Source organism: Bactrocera neohumeralis, unplaced genomic scaffold, assembly GCF_024586455.1.
Source record: "Bactrocera neohumeralis isolate Rockhampton unplaced genomic scaffold, APGP_CSIRO_Bneo_wtdbg2-racon-allhic-juicebox.fasta_v2 ctg555_3, whole genome shotgun sequence".
Lineage (NCBI taxonomy): Eukaryota > Metazoa > Arthropoda > Insecta > Diptera > Tephritidae > Bactrocera > Bactrocera neohumeralis.
Window position 1 is genome coordinate 169794 of NW_026092484.1, and position 20550 is coordinate 190343.

At 36.2% G+C, this 20550-nt stretch overlaps 1 long non-coding RNA gene across 1 annotated transcript; it reads right to left on the reverse strand.

Annotated features, from left to right (window-relative positions):
* Nucleotides 1–13277: 13277 nt before the first annotated feature.
* Nucleotides 13278–15305, reverse strand: LOC126767336 (uncharacterized). Its single transcript, XR_007669072.1, has 3 exons — nucleotides 15043–15305; nucleotides 13482–13539; nucleotides 13278–13410 (listed from the first exon to the last, which is right to left on the reverse strand). It is a non-coding gene; the product is annotated as an uncharacterized LOC126767336 (long non-coding RNA).
* Between the last annotated feature and the right edge of the window lie 5245 nt (nucleotides 15306–20550).

Here is a 20550-nt window from a genome sequence, read left to right on the forward strand (position 1 = left end):
ACTACTTAACGGCGCCGAGCAACATTATATTAAAAGAGAAATTCTCACGCTAAATAAGCAAGCGCGATGGCAGGAGATGTTGGAAAATAAAGTAGAGCCGATGCAGTGCCACAATCTAAATGCAAATTAGCAAAAATTACGTATGGGAAATGCTTGCATACGTACATATGTGTATACATATATATATATATGTATTGCTATGTGTGTGACTTGCGCTGTCTTACGCTATAGTCGGCCGTATACAAAGCGGTTAGCGGGACACGCGGAGTGAGCCAACCAGCTGCAATATTCGTGGTGATCAACAGAGTTTAGGATTGTGTGGAAAAACTTTGTGTGTATATTTTATACACTCTTTATATACATATGTGTGTATGTATGTTTGAACAAGTGCCTGTGTGCTGACTATTCAACCGCAACAGCATTAGGAGCCGTAAAGATACTTGGAAAACCACTAGTCAAACTTCCTACTTCATTCTGCTGCTTCTTCGTCTTTGCTTTGTCAGAGTAACTGTAAATAAACCGCAGGGGCATAGCGCAGCGTAGGCAAACATGTCTGTAATGAATCAAAGCGACTAAGCAGCCAGCAATGACTATCAATAGCAATAACTACATCCACGACAACAACAACAAGTACAACAAACAATGCTTAATAGCAAATAAGCAGAATGAAAACGGAAAGAGGGTAACGGTAATTTGCTAAAGGCAAATGGAATGATAATACAAGTATAGAAGAGCGTCAACTAGCTGACATACAAGCAGCACAATGTGCAACATGTAGCATGCAGCAACATGTGCATGCTAGCCGGATGTTGTCTGCTCGTGCAAGTAGTGTGGCGAACAAGTAGCGTCGATATGTATGTGTATGTGTGGAAGAAGAAGAAGTGGAAGCAAAGACATATTTGTTGTTGCTGTTGTGCATTGTTTGTACTCGTGGCGCCAGCGTGTTTGTGGGTTTAAGCTGAAGAGCTGCAGACGCAACTCTTTTCGCCGTAAAGTATGCTATTCAAAGTGCAGGAACTCATCCGTCTCTCGCTTTGGAACTAGCAACGAGCAGCTATCGCATGCGCGTCTATTTTCGAGTGTTGGTCAGTGCATTCAGCAGAGCTGTGTGCCGCAAATGCCAAGCTAACTGTTTTGAACGCGCTCAAGTTAACCCAACCGGTTTGATAAACACCGGTATAAGTATACGGTTATATACTATATCTCAATATAGTATAGTGTTGTTAAGCTATTTTTGCTAAATAAGATAATATATTTCAATTTTCTAGTTGCTTTGAGTATCTAATTCCGTCTTACTATACATACCAGTAGGTATCTTTTATTTTCTTTTACTCCTGCCTTAGTTCCTCTTTTATTTTATGAGGGCTTATTGAAAAAAGGACTCCGATCTCGCCAGCGAGGCTGAGGCCGCTTCATTTGCAAATTTGTCGGCCTTTCCTTTGTTTCAATACTTGTAAGTCCCGGAACAGAAACTTTATTCCGTTCGTCTACTTCATTAAGTAAGTTGGTTAATTGGTAAGATGACCTCCACACATGAAGTGATGGTGAATATTTCTGCTTGGAAGATGCTGGGCCATTTACTCTTGGGGATTTCTAGCTTTGTTCTAGGGCTCATAATATCTGCACCTTGCCCTTCTGTTGTCTTTGATCCATCTGCATATATACCAAACCTGTGAGAGAGTTTTTATCTGCGATATAATTTCTCCTAAAGTTATTCTAAATTTGAAGTCAAAAAAATATCTTCGATATTTATTAAAATTGGATAGAGAAACTTTTTCTCTCATTTCTGCTACTTTTTCGAATGCTATACGATCTTTCCTTTTTCACCATTGTTATATGTTATGGATGCTAAAAGTACCAAAAACGTTCAAATAACATACATACTTAAGTAGCATTGCAATATGATTGAAATTTTTTTTTTTATTTATATTTTCTATTGCGTTTTTACACAAGATTTATGAGAAATTTGAATAATTCTATTGCAGGCGTGCTGCCAGATATTTTAAATATAAATTAATATAACTATAATTTATGAAATATAAAATGATATACTCTCAAGCAGAGAGTAGTTTCATCTTCAAAAGGACATACCTTACATTATCAGGAATTAATAAATCAAATGGAATTTATTGTAGGGTTGCCAACTTTTTATATAAAATAATGTGAATTATATTTTTTTTGTTATATATAATACGTAATAAGTAATAAAAGCTGAAAAGCTGATAACATAGTATAATTAATATTTGTGCTTAGCGGTGTTGCCACATATTTAAAAATTAAATTCATTTTTTTGTATGAATGATGGTCGGGTCTAACCTTCAAAAGAAGATATCAAAAGTCATTTGGAATTAATAATTCAATTATGAATTCTTGTAGAGTTGCCAACTTGTTTTTATATAAAATATTGTAAATTATAAATTTTATATGATATATTAAGTATATACCTAATTACTTGTAATTGATAACAAAAGCTGGAAAACAATAAAGACCTTCAATTATCATGATAGTGTTGCCATATTAATGCAAATATTAAATAATTATAAATTATTAAATAAACTTTTACGTTTCACATTGTGATCATGAGTGTTTACACAAGGTTATTGCAAAAATATGAATGTAGAGTTGCCAATTTTTTATAAAAAATAATGTAAATTATACATAATGTTATGTGCGGATGTTATAGCTGCTAAAATTTGAAAAACTAGCAAAAATTGTACAAATGGCATGAGCAGGGTTGCCATATTAAACAAATTTTTAATAGTTTATTTTCACTAACGACTTTTTAAACAAAGTTATTGCAAAATATAAATAATTGTACTTTGACGGTGTTGCCATATATTAAAAAATTAATTTAATATAATTTTGTTCAAATATATACTATATTATTATATAGGCATCGTGTTTAATTATTCAGTTTAAGCGCCTAAAAGTATGCAAGTAAATATATAGAATGTCGGAGATGCCTTTTTGGAGAAAACATGCGAATGATGTATAAATTCCAGCACCAAATTAGCTGACAGAAAAAAAAAACAAAACGTCAACTAAGATAAGTCGAAATTGGTTGAATGCTTTCGGTTGATTCCACTGTTTCGATTAGGCAGATTAGATTTAACAGAAAAGTTAAAAAACGCTTTAAAAATGTATGATACAAAAATTTGTCCACTCACTTAGCCAATTGCGTCACTCACGGCTTAGGTTGGTTGCACAATAGCAAAACTCATTTTCCGGCATATGCCATCACACATAGCACTTCAAGCATCAGCTGACAGAAATCGGTCAACATGCCAGTGAAATTGCATACGAAATTGCATAGAAATAAACTTTCAGCTACTTGAAAATGAATTATACTTATTTACCCCACCATCTTATTTCTTAGATATATTTTATAGTATGTGCTTTAAAGAAGTATGTCAGGTCAATAAAGGGTTACCTAAACGCACGTATGTCTAAATAATTGCAATATATCTAAGTATACACAGTTGTCTACAAAGGTACTTGAACTACATTTTGCCACAAACCTACTCATACCTACATATGTGATATAGGTATGATATCCTGCGAGTTCCCTTTAAAGAACACCGCCAGTAAATGCTTGAATAAGAACTGCATATACTATATATTCACCTCCTTGTGTAAACATATGTATGTATGCATGTACTTTCTTATATGTTCCACGGCATCGTGCACAAGGCAAAGCCAGCTATCATCGCGCCGTACCATTCGTCCGCTGTCCTTTTTCGTGGCACTCCTTTGCCTCTCAGTATTACAAGGGAAATATTTGTACAACAATTGCATGTAAGCAAGCACATATACTTACCTATACATATGCAAGAATATGCTACACCGAAGCTATGCATTATTTGTTTGAAAATATGTATTAATATGAAATTTGCAGCAGTTCTTCCGTGCACAGCAAATATATGCCATGTTGATAGACCATATCAAAAGAGGTAAATATAAAATGTGTCACAGTGGTCGGAGGACAGTGTTCTTGTGAGAAAAAATCATCGTAGGGATCTCAAAAATATTGACAGCTAAACGGCAAACAACTGCTCGCAAAATTTATAGACGAATATATAGTGCGAGTCGTGAATGTCATTGGAGGGATTTACCAGCTGTCATTCTTTTTTCCGATCTAATGTCCAACCAATATTCCATTCAACCTACAATTTCTTCTTTGAGTAACATCAGTATTAGTGGGTTGAGAGCCAGAACCACAACAATTTTTTCATCGTAGGAGTCCCCATATGGGTTCGCAATGCATTCAGATCCCATTCAACTTCGCTGGTCTCATCTAAGTTGTTAGTGTACGTATATCTCTCGCGGTCGATCAATTTTGGGCTCCTTGTGAATATCGGTTTCATAATACCTTCTTTCTGATATCAACCGAGCTTGCAGAATAAAGTTTATGAATTACTGTATCAAAAGTGTACAAACCTCATTCGGCTCTCCTGCTCTTAAAGTTTTTAGTCTACATATTAGTATATCAATGGAGTTCAGTCATTTTTGTGCTTTTTGTAAGGCTTGGCTTCAAAAAACCTTATTCGGCTTTCCTGATCCCATCCGATCTTGCAGGTCTACAAACCTAAATCGGCTTTACTGATCTCATCCGAGTTCCTAATTAGTATACATATATCTCTTAATATCGACTAGTTTTAGGCTCCTTGTAAAGCTTGGTCTCATAACACATCATTCGGTTTTCCTGGTCACATCCAAGCTTACAGAGATACTCAAACTGGGCTCTGATTAGAGCAATTTTTCTCCGTACGCTTATGAGTTACCATCTTCGAAGACCAAGACAAAAAGACAAAGTAACTCTTTATCATTTTTGACTAAAAATGTCTCACCTTTGCTAACTACCAATTACAAGTAATTACGTTTCTTAACTCTCTATGCCAGGTTGGTCTCATAAGCCTTATTCGAATTTCCAAATCTCATCCAAACTTGCAGAATACCGTTTAGGAATTACAGTATCAAAAGTATACAAATCTCATTCGGCTTTACTGGCCTCATCCAAGTTTACACTGTACGTATATCCATTGAGGTGAATCTCATTCAGCTTTCCTGGAGCTTGGAAAGATACTCAAACCGGAATTTGACCAGATCGAGCATCCCCAATCCGTCCGCTTATGAATTATCATCGTTCATCCACAAAACAGTCGAATCCCGACTTTAGTCTAAGTAAATTTTATTTGTGATTTATACCAGTATCAAAATTACTATGCAGGAGATTTGTTTCAGAAAAGAACACATACGTCACGTCAGGTAAGTATCAGATGAGAGTAGAGAGAATGAGTTCTTACTTTAATGTAATATCACCATTTTCCCCACAACTCGATCACTGTGTCTGACAGCAAAACAGCTGCAAAACATATCAACTGGGCAACTGGGTCGAAATAGTGAAAGTCACACAAGTGCACAGGAAAACGCATAAAAGTAGCATGAAAGAAATCCCAAGCGACCCCACACGCATGCATCCATACACTCATTTATACAAAATGAAATTGAAGCATAAATGCTTTTGTACGGATGTTTGCATGAATAGGTTTTCCTATAACGCGTGGAAAAATGCAAAAAGCTGAACGTTTGGGTTGCCAGGCAGCCCTAACATACATACATACTAACAAACACTTGTATAGCATAGATCTGTGCGCAGTAAGTCACCAAGGATGCCGCGCTGCACTTGAGCGCGTACGAAAACTGAACTACAGCGATGCAGCCTGTGACGACAACAGCGCGCTTGTTGATGCTGAGGCAGTAGCAGCTGCAACACTTTGTACATACGTATGTGTGCACATAAGCACACTCGCTGTGCAACTCAACGCCATTAGCGCCGGCAGCTCGCGCATATCTCGAGCAAACACTTGAATGCAATTATGGTGTTGATTAAGACTTGGCTGGCGCTGCCACCAATTTAAGCCGCCACCGTCAGCCATGAACGCCACACATGTATACACACGCCGCCACTATTTTAATGTTGCATGTGCTGGAACGTGATGACCGCGCTATGAGCATGCGCTTTTATACCAACCATTCTATTGTCATTGCTAAAGCGGCGCGTTATGGCGCGTAGGCAGTGCGGTCAGCGGCGGTTGCTATTTGTTAGACCTTCAAAGAATGCCGCGATGCATTCGTAAGGCCCTCTAGGCATTCATGCCGCATATTGCTTTCACTTTGTATATACAGTAGCGCACAAAAAAAAAGAGGACACTTTAGAAATGTGTGATTATTTGATTTTATTTAAACATATGAAGTTATATAAAAACAATTTTCATGAAACTTGATTTATGTAAGTATTCGAAACAAAAATAAATAATTTAGTTCAAAATAAATATGTACATATGTATTTACACTATTTATTAGAAACCGAAAAAAATGGTTTCGATATTTCAATTTCTACTATGATACTTATAAAAAATGTTCACAAAACTAAACGCGATACAATAAAATCTTGAAAAAATCGAATAATTGCCGGAAAAACTCTCAAAACAGCCCTTTTCTTTTTCCCCATACAAACGATAGAATGTTTGTTTGTTAGTAACGCTAAGACTCGCGAACGGCTGAACCAATCTTCATGAAATTTTTGGAGGTTTTTCGCTGTGGATCGGGGAAGGTTTAGAAATAAAAAAAACCGTATGCTTTTCGTGAGGAAAAGTCGGAAAGTTGGACAATTCCAAAGAGTAACTTTCTTTCATAATTTTTTTTTTAATTTTTTTTGTTTTGTTTTTCAATTATTTGAATCGTTCAAATTTGTCGTTTGCTTTCTTTATTCCGGCTATTCAAAAGAAAAATTATTGAAAATTATTCAGTGAAAACGTTATGTGTGTTTCACACAAAGTGATCAGTTACAGGTTGAAATTTGTTACGATGCCACGAAGAAATCGCGCTAATATCGGTTGGCTTCGAGAAAGAATTACGCAGAAAGCAAGGCCAACCAGTAGATGAACATCCAGGTGTCTTCTCAACTAATGCATTAGGGCGAATTTTCAAAATCCACCCGAAAAACGACGATTGCTTCTACCTTCGGTTGCAATTGATTAATGTACGTGGTCAACTTCATTTGAGTTATTTCGTACTGTGAATGGTACGGTGTGTGCAACTTTTTGAGAAGCATGCCAGCAATTACAAACTGGAATATTCAAAGTGAAATTCCGGGAGACTTGCGCTCATAAAACTCGATCGATCATCTTGACATTGACGACGCCGTGAATTATCCAGTGGAATTTTTAAATATTTTTGGAAAGGCCACCGCATCATTCGCGTCTCAAAGTTGGATCTGTCGTTATTATGTTTCGCAATCTTCACGCGTCGAATCTGTGCAATGGAACCCGACTGATTGAGACGCAGCTATAGAATATAAGGGGGCAGAATGCTTGATTCTACGAATTCCTTTGAGTTCCAACGATTTGCAATTTCAGTTCAAACGTATTTCGTTTCCAGTGAAAATTGCATTTGAGATGACAATCAACAGGACACAAGGATAATCGCTAGAAGTGTGCGACATAAATCTGGAAATGCCAAGTTTTTCACACGGCTAGCTATACGTGGCGTGCTCACGAGTTTGAAAACCATCTTGTCTGTACATTTACGCACCGAAACAGAAACCAAAAAATGTTGTTTATCAGGCTGCGTTACATTGAAAAAAAGCAGAAAAATCGCAAATAAATGATATTCAACACAATATAAATTCAACTTTCCTTTCATTTCAAAACACATAATTTTACGCAAGACAACGGCTGCGGGGTCAGTTAGTCAGTAATAAAATAGAGACATCAAAATATCTTCATTTAATATTTCGTGGCGCCTCTTTTGTTTTTATCATGATTTTTATTCGTTCGGACATGGAATAAACTAATGACTGTAAAATTTGTGCCGGTATACCGTTATACCAAATGTCTTCAATTATTCGGTCAAGTTCTGGCGAAGTCCTTGGTTTCTTCTTGGTCATCCGCACTTTCATGATGTGCCAAAGGTTTTCTATGGGGTTTATATCAGGACTGTTCCCAGGCCAGTTCAGTGATAAAACACCCAATTCTGCTAAATATTTTTTTATCTGAAAAAAATTAAAATGTGTATTAACCATGTCTTTGTAAAAATAAAATGTTAATAAGGTTATGTAATATAAAAAAATGTTACTTACCGATTTGGCTCGATGGTACGGCGCAGAATCATCCTGAAAAACTATGTTGTCCATACAGAAAAAGAGCTTTTCAATTGAAGTGACCAGGTTTTCCTGTAAGAACTGTTGCTATTTAATGGCGTTAATATTTCCACCAATCAAGGCCAAATGTCCAACATCATGATAGGAAAAACACCCCCAGATCATCCGACTCCCCCATGCCTGACTCTATGTTTAACACACTCATTACTGAAACGTTCACCAACTCCTCTGCGAACGTACGACATTCCGTCTGAACCGAAGATGTTAATTTTGGACTCATCCGAAAGTATGACTTTTCTCCAATCTTCCTTGGTCCAGGTTTTGTGCAGTTTCGCCCATTGGAGGCGTTTTTGTCGGATTTTTACCGTCAATAGTGGTTTTTTGGCAGGTCGACAGGCAATTAGTCCGGATTTTTTAAGGCGCTTTGACTTTTTCCATATTTCTTTTTATTTGCTGCCATGTGTATAATCAGGAATATAAATAAAAGCGTTTTATTGTAGCTGAATAATGTACTTACTAAAATAAATACTTACTTGTATAATAAAGTTTGATTTGTTAACACTACATCGATTTAAAGTCACTACAACTAATTCCTGTTTTTTGTCCGCTACTGTATGTATTTGTGTGTTTGAGAGTGCGCGCTTTTATGACGTTTTCTATTTGTTAATAACGCGCGCACAATTGAATAACCACGCCACCGCGCCGCGTCGCGCTCGCCGCTTGTAACTTAGTGCTCGCGCGCTTGGCTTTTCCAGGTCATGGCCAGCGAATCTGCAGCGTTGTAATACTTTATTGCACCGAGCAGCATCATCAGCTCCCGCAATAGCAGCGATGTCGTCGAACAGCTGGTTTCGTTGAACAACTTTGAATTTGCATAACGCAGGCGAAAAAAATCGTGTGCGCCATTATTTGGTGTGGGTGTGGGTTGCTTAGTTGCAGGCAGCGTCAAATGGAAAAAACACGTAATCTCGTAGCAAAAAGTGCTTTTGTGCACTCGAAAAAAGCATAGAGGTGCATAGAAACATCGATGCTGCGGAATATTCTAGTGAACACGCAAATAATGGCGTGCTTCATTCCAAATGCATTTTGCTTTTCTTTTATTTTGGTTTTACAGCGTTCTTTGTATTTGGATTCCATTTTACTTTCCATTACTTCCATTTTCGCATTCAGTTTTGAAATATATTTTATTTTTCAATGTTTTTAAAGGTGTGTATTAAATCGTAACAAAAATGTAAAAAAAAGTTAGGACTTTAAAAAATATATAATATAATAGGTATAAAATTTTAAATTAAATTTTTTTTTATGGACGTAGTTGGCAATTCTATCAACAATACTGCCAGACTTTGGGTTGAAAAGTATATTTTATAATGCCCTCATGTGATAACATTAACTTGTGACTTGTGACTGAAGTTGTAGATAATTTCATCTATTTAGGACCCAGTATAAACACCACCAACAATGTCAGCCTGGAAATCCAACGCAGGATAACTCTTGCCAACAGGTGTTACTGCGGACTGAGTAGGCAAATGAGAAGTAAAGTTCTCTCTGGACGAACAAAAACTAAACTCTATAAGACACTCATTAGTCCCGTCCTGCTATATGGTGCAGATGCTTGGACAATGACAACAACTGATGAGTTGAAGTTGAAAGTTTTCGAGAGGAAAGTTCTGTGAAAGATTTATGGTCCTTTGCGCGTTAGCCACAGCGAATATCGCATTCGATGGAACGATGAGTTGTATGATATTTACGATGACATTGACATAGTTCAGCGAATTAAAAGACAGCGGCTACGCTGGCTAGGTAATGTTGTCCGAATGGACTAAAACACTACCGAAATGTAGTAGTGTTAAATCATATAGACAAAACAATTGATACCGCTAACAAATTGTTCCGGTGTCCATAGTGTAAAAAATTTCATTCCAACTATATATGTACGTATATAGTATGTATGTATATATCGAATCTTGTGTTTTTCTTTTTATATAAATTTCTAGTCAAAAAACTGTATAATTACAAACCAAGTTGCTTACTCCTCTACCTTTATATTAAATAAAATTTCCTAATATTTAATACACATTAGTCTTTTTTGTTTTAATCTGATAAATTACAAAATTTAATAATAGTTGATGCGGTTTACATGACGACCAGTGTATGTGGGCCAGCTTTAAAACAGGCACATCCGCCCACAATCCGCCCGCTTTGAGCCCATGAATTTTGCAATCACTCACACTCTGCATAGCAACAACTAGCACACACTCACGTCCCACACATCACGGCAGACGTGATGGTATTATTTCAGTCCAACAAATAAGAAAATAAAAAGATTGAAATTTCAAAAAATATAGGCAATCCGACTAATTGGTTGTGGTGCCTAAGAAATTTGGCAAAAATGCTTTGTAAACACATACAAGAGCGCAATGAAAGGAAAATAGACACGTGTGTACTATACCTATGCATGTATGTATAAGTGTATATTGTGTATGGGTGTGTGCATCCATACACACATATATTAGTAGGTACTGAACTTTTCTTAAATGTGTACAATGTAGCAAATGACCAAATAACTACCGCCTCGTACGGACAGTTAGAGCAATGTTGTAACAAGAACAACACCAAAAACAATGCCAGAGTAGCTAAGGCGTAGCGCGGCAAGCAACCAAATTGTACATTTAGTAGACGAGACTAGTGAAAAACAAAAACACTTGCAACAAGAGTTATGACAACAGCAATAACAAGGAAAATAAAAACAAAGCCATTAACGTCGGCTGCACTAAAGCTATAATACCCTGCTCCGGTGCATTTCTTAAAAAAAGGGTATGCAAAATCTTTATCTTGGTATCTTATATCTTGGTCTGATCTGAACAATTTTTTCAGAGATTGTAGCATTTCTTTTCTACAAGTATACCGAATTGTGAAGATATCTTGAAAAATAACTATTCTTCATACAAAAACTCGTTTTTGATCGGCCAGCATGTATATCAGCCATATACTCTAGTGGTCCAATTAACACAATTTTAAACAAATACATGCCAAAATTTGTGAAAAAATCTGTTCAAATAACAAAGTTTTAATCCTTATCATTTATATACATATGTATGTACACATGTATGGAATTTATAAGGTCTCCGACGCTAACTGTTCAGTGTATAACAAAAGCATGCGAAGTAAAAATGTCAACAACAACAAGCAGCGGACGAAAAAAATCCGTATAACAGCAATTATTCAGCAGCACAAGATTTGTATTTACATACTTATGTGCGTGCATAGATATGTACATGTATGCGAACGCAAAGCCCATGAGATAAATAGAAGACAGCGCCACAATGCGAACACAACCTAAAAAAACAATAACAATTCAATCAATGGACGGCAATTTGCTATCACATGGCATCCATCAATTGTTTACAGACTTTGGCTGGCATCATTCTGCTGTTATATGCTTGAATGCATGCATGAGTCTGCGTGTAGGTGTGTGTATGCATACCAGTCGTAAGCTGTCGCAGGGTAGTAGCATGTCCTATCACCTTTGCCAACGTTGAGCCAGAGAACATAAAACAATTGTTTGCTCTCATATATACCGTTTAGCTCAGCTCTCAACGCAAGAGCGTAGTATCGTGCTATGAGTGCAAAGCTTAAGAACTTGAAGTGCTTAATCTCACATGAAAGCCTTTTAATCTCATAAGCTTACTTTACATTTACATTTGTACCGTTTCGCTGAGCTCTCAACACAAGAGCGTAGTTTAGTGCTATGAGTGCTAAGAACTTGGAGTGCTTACTCTCGCATGAAAGCCTTTCACTCTCATACGCTGACTTTACATTTACATTTGTACCGTTTCGTTGAGCTCTCAACATAAGAGCGTAGTTTAGTGCTATGAGTGCTAAGTACTTGGAGTGCTTACTCTCACATGAAAGCCTTTAACTCTCATTCTCTACTTACTGCTTACTCTCATATGAAAGCCTTTTACTCTCATAGGCTGACTTTACATTTACATTTGTACCGTTTCGCTGAGCTCTCAACACAAGAGCGTAGTTTAGTGCTATGAGTGCTAAGAACTTGGAGTGCTTACTCTCGCATGAAAGCCTTTCACTCTCATACGCTGACTTTACATTTACATTTGTACCGTTTCGCTGAGCTCTCAACATAAGAGCGTACTTTAGTGCTATGAGTGCTAAGAACTTGGAGTGCTTACTCTCCCATGAAAGCCTTTCACTCTCATTCTCTAACTTTACATTTAAATTTGTACCGTTTCGCTGAACTCTCAACACAAGAGCGTAGTTTAGTTCTATGAGTGCTAAGGACTTGGAGTGCTTACTCTCACATGAAAGCCTTTAACTCTCATTCTCTACTTACTGCTTACTCTCATATGAAAGCCTTTTACTCTCATACGCTGACTTTACATTTACATTTGTACCGTTTCGCTGAGCTCTCAACACAAGAGCGTAGTTTAGTGCTATGAGTGCTAAGAACTTGGAGTGCTTACTCTCGCATGAAAGCCTTTCACTCTCATACGCTGACTTTACATTTACATTTGTACCGTTTCGCTGAACTCTCAACACAAGAGCGTAGTTTAGTTCTATGAGTGCTAAGGACTTGGAGTGCTTACTCTCACATGAAAGCATTTCACTCTCATTCTCTAACTTTACATTTAAATTTGTACCGTTTCGCTGAACTCTCAACACAAGAGCGTAGTTTAGTGCTATGAGTGCTAAGAACTTGGAGTGCTTACTCTCGCATGAAAGCCTTTCACTCTCATACGCTGACTTTACATTTACATTTGTACCGTTTCGCTGAGCTCTCAACATAAGAGCGTAGTTTAGTGCTATGAGTGCTAAGAACTTGGAGTGCTTACTCTCACTTGAAAGCCTTTCACTCTCATTCTCTAACTTTACATTTAAATTTGTACCGTTTCGCTGAACTCTCAACACAAGAGCGTAGTTTAGTTCTATGAGTGCTAAGGACTTGGAGTGCTTACTCTCGCATGAAAGCCTTTAACTCTCATATGCTGACTTTACATTTACATTTGTACCGTTTCGCTGAGCTCTCAACACAAGAGCGTAGTTTAGTGTTATGAGTGCGAAGCTTGAGAACTTGAAGTGCTTACTCTCACATGAAAGCCTTTTACTCTCATACGCTGACTTTACATTTACAATTTCCCCAATTCAAGCGGTTCATCGAGTTGTCCCAAAATCGTTTCTCCTGCGAAATTTCCCTTTATTTTACCCCTTATTAAGAATATTGTAGTTGTAAACTACAAATGAAAATAGTGGGAGAAATTTGTTTAGTAAGAAAATACCAAAAAGGAGATGGAAAAATATTTACCACATATGTAAACGGGTTCTTGAAATTTTAAATCAAATTAAAACAACTCCAAAGTGTCCTGAAAAATAAAACAAAGCTAATAACATTTTCAGAATACGATACAGAATTTATATGGAAATTGTGGTTGCTAATAGACTTCTAACTTATCAAAAAATTCCTTACGGGCGAGCAAATATATAAACCACCTCAGAAGTTCATGCATCAATCATAAGACAGTAAATAACCGCCGGAATACAATAGGTTGTCAAAAAAGTCTTGCGGTATTTTCGTGTTTAACACGTGTTTGATTGATTGGGATTTCTTTTAAGTCGTTCGTGAGTTATAGCGTCGCAAACATGGAGCAAAATAAAGAGAAAATACGGCATATTTTACAGTACTACTACGATAAAGGCAAAAATGCATCCCAAAAATTAAAATTATTAATAATTTCTTCACTCTCCGCCGTGAAGTAATCCACCAAATTTTAGAAAGGGTATCGTCCTACAACTATTAGTTCATTCTCTTAAACATCTCTATGTATTACAATCTTTCACAGATTCAAGAAATTTACTGCCAAGATATCAGAAGCCGATGAGTAGAAGATTTCGAAACTGTATAAATTGACATACATACTATATGTATACTCCGTCATATGTCCTCATGATAACAAAATTTTGGTCAGCTTCCAAGAACAGTCATTTCGTGGTGCTCCTGAAATCTGAACAAACAGAAACAGTCGCTGACTTTGTCAACAGAAACTTATCAACAACAAAATTTAGAATAACATACAGTAAAGCCCATTAAATTGGGAAATCCTAGCTTTTTGAGGTACTTAGACGAGTTGGGTTATTTAAAAAGCCCGCTTAAGCCCTTCGATGCGAATATTAAGCCAAAAAAGGTTGTTTAGTTAAGAGAATTTGGTACTCAGGCTTGGGGTACTTAGACGGGTTTTCAGTGGAAATTTTTTCTGCAAAATAAGCAATGGTGGGTCGTGTTTTTTTACGAAAATATTTCATTTTTTATCAGAATGTACTGAAACAATTGATAAACTGAAACTTACCCATAGACCATGGTTTGTTTTTTAACGATCACGTATTAGATTTGCAGCTTGACTTGCAAACTGCTTAGTACGATTGGTAGCTTTTTAGAAAATCAGCCTTTGGACTTTATTTTGCTTTAACCACCGGATTTATGTTTTGGCCTGCGCATAGCCCTTGAGAGAGCTTAAAATATGCCGAACAAAGTTTAAACTTTTAACATCGATAATTTGTTTCATCTAAGACTCTGCTTATCTACACAGTTCAGTAAAAGGCTTTTCTATTATAGCATTTTGCGAATTTATACATAGAACTCTTCCGATGACTAATCCACACAAATAGCTTGGGTTGCGGACTGCCAACTACAGCCGGTACATCTTCAGAAAGATAGCCTTCCTTTTGCATTGACTACCAGATCTATGTTTTATGCTGTGTATCTTCTATCGTCGACAAATTTTGTTTTTGTATCAAAGGCTGTGTAGCAAAATGCTTTTCTAATATTATATAGTATTACTTAGAATTTATTGGACTTTTCAGAATCTTACCGAGTACTGTCGGTGCCTTCTGGCGGTGTCAGCATTTGAACTTTCTTCAGCTTTAGCCATCGGATTTATGTTCTGACCTGAGTTTAGCAATCAAAGATGCTTAAAACAGAAGAGTCCACTGATATCTAACATCGTGTTTTTGCCAGAAAACTTTTAACAAGGAACTCAGGGAAGACTCATCCACAATTTTACTGTTAAAAACTTGGTTAAGTTATATCAATAATTTTTTATACTCTGAAAAGTGGTAGAGTAGAATATTTATTTTTCTGCATCAGTAAAGTGGTTATCAACTAATGGCAGCCACATTAAATAATAGATTTGCATTATGCATTTCCAAAAATAAATTTCATTGCATTATTACGTAATTTTAAATTTTCGAAAATTGGAAAATATAAAATTTGCATAATTGCCATGGAAATCAGCACGGCGCTCCATTTTATAAATAGCACTTAACAAACAAATGCTTTGAATTTTACATTTGCACGCACGCGAACATTAGGGCGAGCCATGTATGTTGTTATAAAACTTTTCAAAGCTTTTAAATATACGAATTTTTAAATTGAAAAGAATTCCTGGAGGTGGTTTTTTAAGGAAATTTTATGCTCCACAAGAATTCCTGATATAAAAAATTGTAATCTAAACGGTACAAAAGTTATGATATTCTTAATACATTTTTTGTATTATTTATATATATAAAACTTTAAATATTAAGATAAAAACCAGGCTTGCAGTAATATTTTGTATTTTTATATCCTGAACAGTATATATTAGTTTGCCACAAAGTTTGTGACACCTAAAGGAAATCTCAGTCATAAAGCACATATGTATGTATGTATATAAATGATCAGTGGGACGAACTGATATCATATACACATGTATACTGATATAACTGTCTTACAAACTGGCCGATCTCGAAAGTTCTCGTAAGTAATCATATGTACATGTGAAGAGTATTATAGCGCCACTGCAATTGTTACAAGTTAACATTTTTTCTTGTTTCATCTGTATATTTGTCTCACCCTAATCTATATATAACAAAACATTATATGTAATTTCATTTGTTGTTGGTTTTCTATTGAAAATGCTAACGACAGGCAAAAGTCACAACAGAAAATAAACCAGTTAGAATATTGTGCTGCAACAATATGGAACGTTTTGCACGCCACACTCGCTGTCCGCACTCCTCCATCCCCCTCTGTCCACAGGAACAACATTAAATGGCAGTCAGACATAGTGAAATAACGTAGAATTGAGATATAGTGCATTTATACATGTGTACATATATATGTGTGCTATATATTTTGCTTATAAGTTTGTATGTTTATATGTCTGTGTGGCATACTAAGCTTGTATATCGAGGAAATTGGCCCATTTACAAGCCGCATACGGCATAAATGCATTAGAAAATGCGTAATTGTGTAAATTATTTTTTTGTTTTGCATTCAGCAGCATTGAGAGCAAACAAATACACAACTGCGCGTAGGTATGTATGGGTGTGTTTGCGCGCTTTGACAGGACAGAAATCGATTTAGAGCGAAAGCAATAGGCATTCGACCATATTCATATCTAACTATACGCTATTGATAAGTATGAGGCGTAGATACATAGTATATGTAAATAATATCATCATACAAATATCATATAAATGCATCTACATATACATATACACACACACTCAAATACGCCCATGCATAAATGAGGTGAAGGACACTTATCAATATGCATTTGAAATGCGCCTAGCAGCATGCAGTTATGTATGTGTGCATGTATGTAAGTGTGAACGCATCAATTGCAAATATCAATGATATTTCCTCCCTATAACCTAATACAATCTATTATGCTTAACAACAACAAAAGCAACAATCAAATAGTTTCGCACCTTAATAAATTTCAATTAATTTTCTCAAGTGTCGCTTAAGCGGCTTTTGTTTACCTAGATACATATGTATTGTATGTTTATAAGTGTACAGTAACTTTGTCAGAAACTTAAATAGAAAATTCTAGTGGTGATGTAACCCACAAGAATTAAGTTCTACACACTTTCTCAACATACTGACCCGAAACAATAGTCGAAAGCTTGAAATGGATGAAGGGCTCAAGTATCCAAACATAGATGATAAGATTACTTTTATTTACATTAGATTTATAAACGACTATGAGCAAATAAAAATGAAAACCAGAATAAACGTTAATTTCGTTGCACAGAGGTTATAGTACCCTTCAAATGCAATGCAAAAGATTCCTTATAAAAGCTTTATTCCGATCGCTCAGTTTGTATGGCAGTTATATGCTATAGTGATTCGATCGGAACAATTTTGATAGGATATTACATTATCGCCTTACGCAAGAACCTATCCCAAATTTCGTGAAGATATCTCGTAAAATTAAAAATTTTCCATGCAAGCACTTGGATGATCCACTTAGCAAGTCAAGCTGATCATTTATTTATGCATATACTTTATGGGTTCTCCATCTTTTCTTACTGAGTGTTAAAAACTTCGTGGCAAACTTAATATAGCCTATTCAGTGTAAAAAAAAAAAACAATTGAAAACCAACTGAAATATGGAAACCTGACGAGAAATTGATCTTCTGTGTGAGCTCTATGAGCCAGCGGTGGGAAAAATCTCTACTAGAACAGTGCTTTGAGTTAAAGTAAACCCCAAGTTACTACCAAAATTGAAGAAAAGAACGGAGACCTCTTTTAGTTTGGGAAATCCTCAAAACACCTTTTGACGGCAGTAATCGATGCTAAAAGAGATATAAATATTTTCTGAAAAGCACGGCATTGGACTTTTTAATTTTAACAATTAAAGGAGAGCTTCCACACCATTAACCCACTAAAGACAGAAAAGAAAGAGCGAAACTTTTTTATTTGCATGGTAATAAATGGTGTAAAACAATAAGAGTACTCGGCGCGCCATCAAGTAGATTTAGTAATTTACAAGGAAAACCTTCTCCGCTTTGAAATAAAGAAGTTTTTGGATGCGACTGGTAGATCCTATCAAAGTTATACCGTTGACGCCACCAATAGAATAAAGCGAACATATGTTATTGTGAAGAAAGTCTCTAGAATATTCTAGAAAATATTTAGTATTCGATAATAACAAATACGGAAAAAGATGAAAATTATTTGAGTGTGAAATAAAGATGACAATATCGGTTATCTTCTATCAAAATAATTATTCCGTGGCAAAGGTTCCCAAGTGAAAACTAACCTAAGCTACCAATACCAGACGCACTCTCAGATGACAATAAATTGAACGAACAGTTAAGTAACTAACCATCAGCCCCTCGTACTATGACTTCAGCTGGAAAATCAACCAACCAGAAAACGTTGTAAATTCTAAAGCAGGCAAAAAGTCAGATTTTATTGAAGCTTATTTAGTGCATATACGAGTAGAAGCATACGAGTAAAGATATTGCGCGTACTTTACGTATGACTTCGCTTCAGGAAACGTACATAAATCCGACGGCAACGCGGAGCCACTACAGTTGGTGGATATACACAAATAAGATAAAAAGTTATACGTTTCCGAACATAATATACCCTCCAATAAATATCAGAGGACGAAAGGGAAACCAACAAAAGAAGCAATTCGAATTGATACTATAGAAAACCGATGAGAAGATCTTCATTAAAAATCTGAGAACTAAAGGCAAACGATTACAAGGAAATGAGGGAATTGATTCTATAAGAAATTGATGAGTAGAGTCAAACAAACTGTGAAATTTTAATGGTTTCGATAAACAAGATATTTTTACACAATTTGGCATGGTTTATTGTTCTAGGTAAGAACACAATCTTTTAACAAATTGACCGACAAAAACTAAATTTTTTACGATTTTCTTTTTTAACAAATTGGATTCACGATTTTGACACAGATTATTGGCAACACAGAATCTACAAGCAAACTGTTTGAATCAAAGCACCAGCATCGTACAAGATAAAAATCATTTTGGTCTTCGTTCCAAAGGTGGCAATTTTGTTTGTTTACATACCCATTGAGAAGGAAGTGGGTCTCCTCGCTGAAAAAAAACTTGGCTCGGAAACGTCGGTCTTCTTGGAACTTCTCAAGATTTGTAACCGACTCAAGCGGGAAAGGCTATTAAAAAAAGTACCTCTACTTGAATCACACGTTATATGTATATAAAAGCGCCACAAACGAACTGCTTACAGACTATTCATGCGTTACGCTCGAGTAATAAACAGTAGGTATTTCCATCATAAAACACAACCATTAACCTGTATATTGTAAGGTAAGCTTTGTTGACATTTTTCTCAGTAGCGCTCTTTTAGGCCACATGGTTTTGTTGTAAACCTGTACATTTTGCTTGCATCGTGAATTTTACGACCCCTTTGCAATTTATTATTGTTTTATTTGATAACAAATTTTTTAACAATATTTTTATAGCCTTTCCACCATAGCACTTCAACACATGCTCATTCATTGAGGACTCCAATGGGCGCTCTGTGTGCTCCCATTAATGTAGTTTCACATAAATTTTCGCAAATGGGCGTATGCTTGTATGCGTATGCAACTTCAAACTATTGTTTTTTACTTCGTTCACTCTTTCCAAGCAACAGCATAATTTTCACTGCGAAAGCACACAAATGCAATGTGTGAGTGTGTGTGATTATAAGTCATGTGTCATATAAATTCTCTACACATATAGCCATAAGTCGCGCTCGGGTCATGAAGCGGCAAGTGAAGCCTGAATTATGACACCCAACGCGTATGTCAAATGCAATTTGGAAAATTTATTAGTTACATTAGTGTTCACAAGCGCGGCTGGAAGAAGTCTGCCACTACATACTCACTGTCGGTTTTCGCACAAAAAGCCGTGCTGAGAAATTCATAGTTGGAAGTTTGTCTGTAAGTACGCCTCACCCGCACCTATTTATGACCTCGATCACCTATTCATAACTTTGTTGCAGTAAATTTCACGGAAAATGCGAAATTTTCAAACATTGGTTCAAGCAGAGGTAAAAGTAGAATGAAGTCAAACTTCGTTGAGTACAGTAAACTTTTTAACCATTACATCTGATCATACATAAAAGAGGCCGCCGAATTACGCAAAATCTGTAGATATGTTACATCCGGTTGTAGTTCCATTCGGTCTCGATTCCGTTAAAATTGTCACAATGGTTAAAATGTATTAAGGCTACAAAGTTGGTTCGTTGGTTAAAAAGGGAGGTGCAGGAGCGCTGACCGCAGGCGGCCGCACTTGGATCGGGTGATTACCAAATTAAGTCTTATCCAGCAACTCAATGGATTTGGTGTATTTTTCCGTCACATCTGCCCAATGTCCTTTAACTTGGAGTATTGGGAGCCATGGAATATATGCCGTCACAGCCAGGTGAACTTTAAAGATCTCTACAATATTACCAAGTTCCCTTTTACCTAGAAGTAGAAGGTTTTGGCCCGTCCACCTTCAACCCAACACCGAAGTAATTTTTTGGTATGCTCCGTGTTGCTAATGTTTCAAGACCGACATGTTTCTCTATA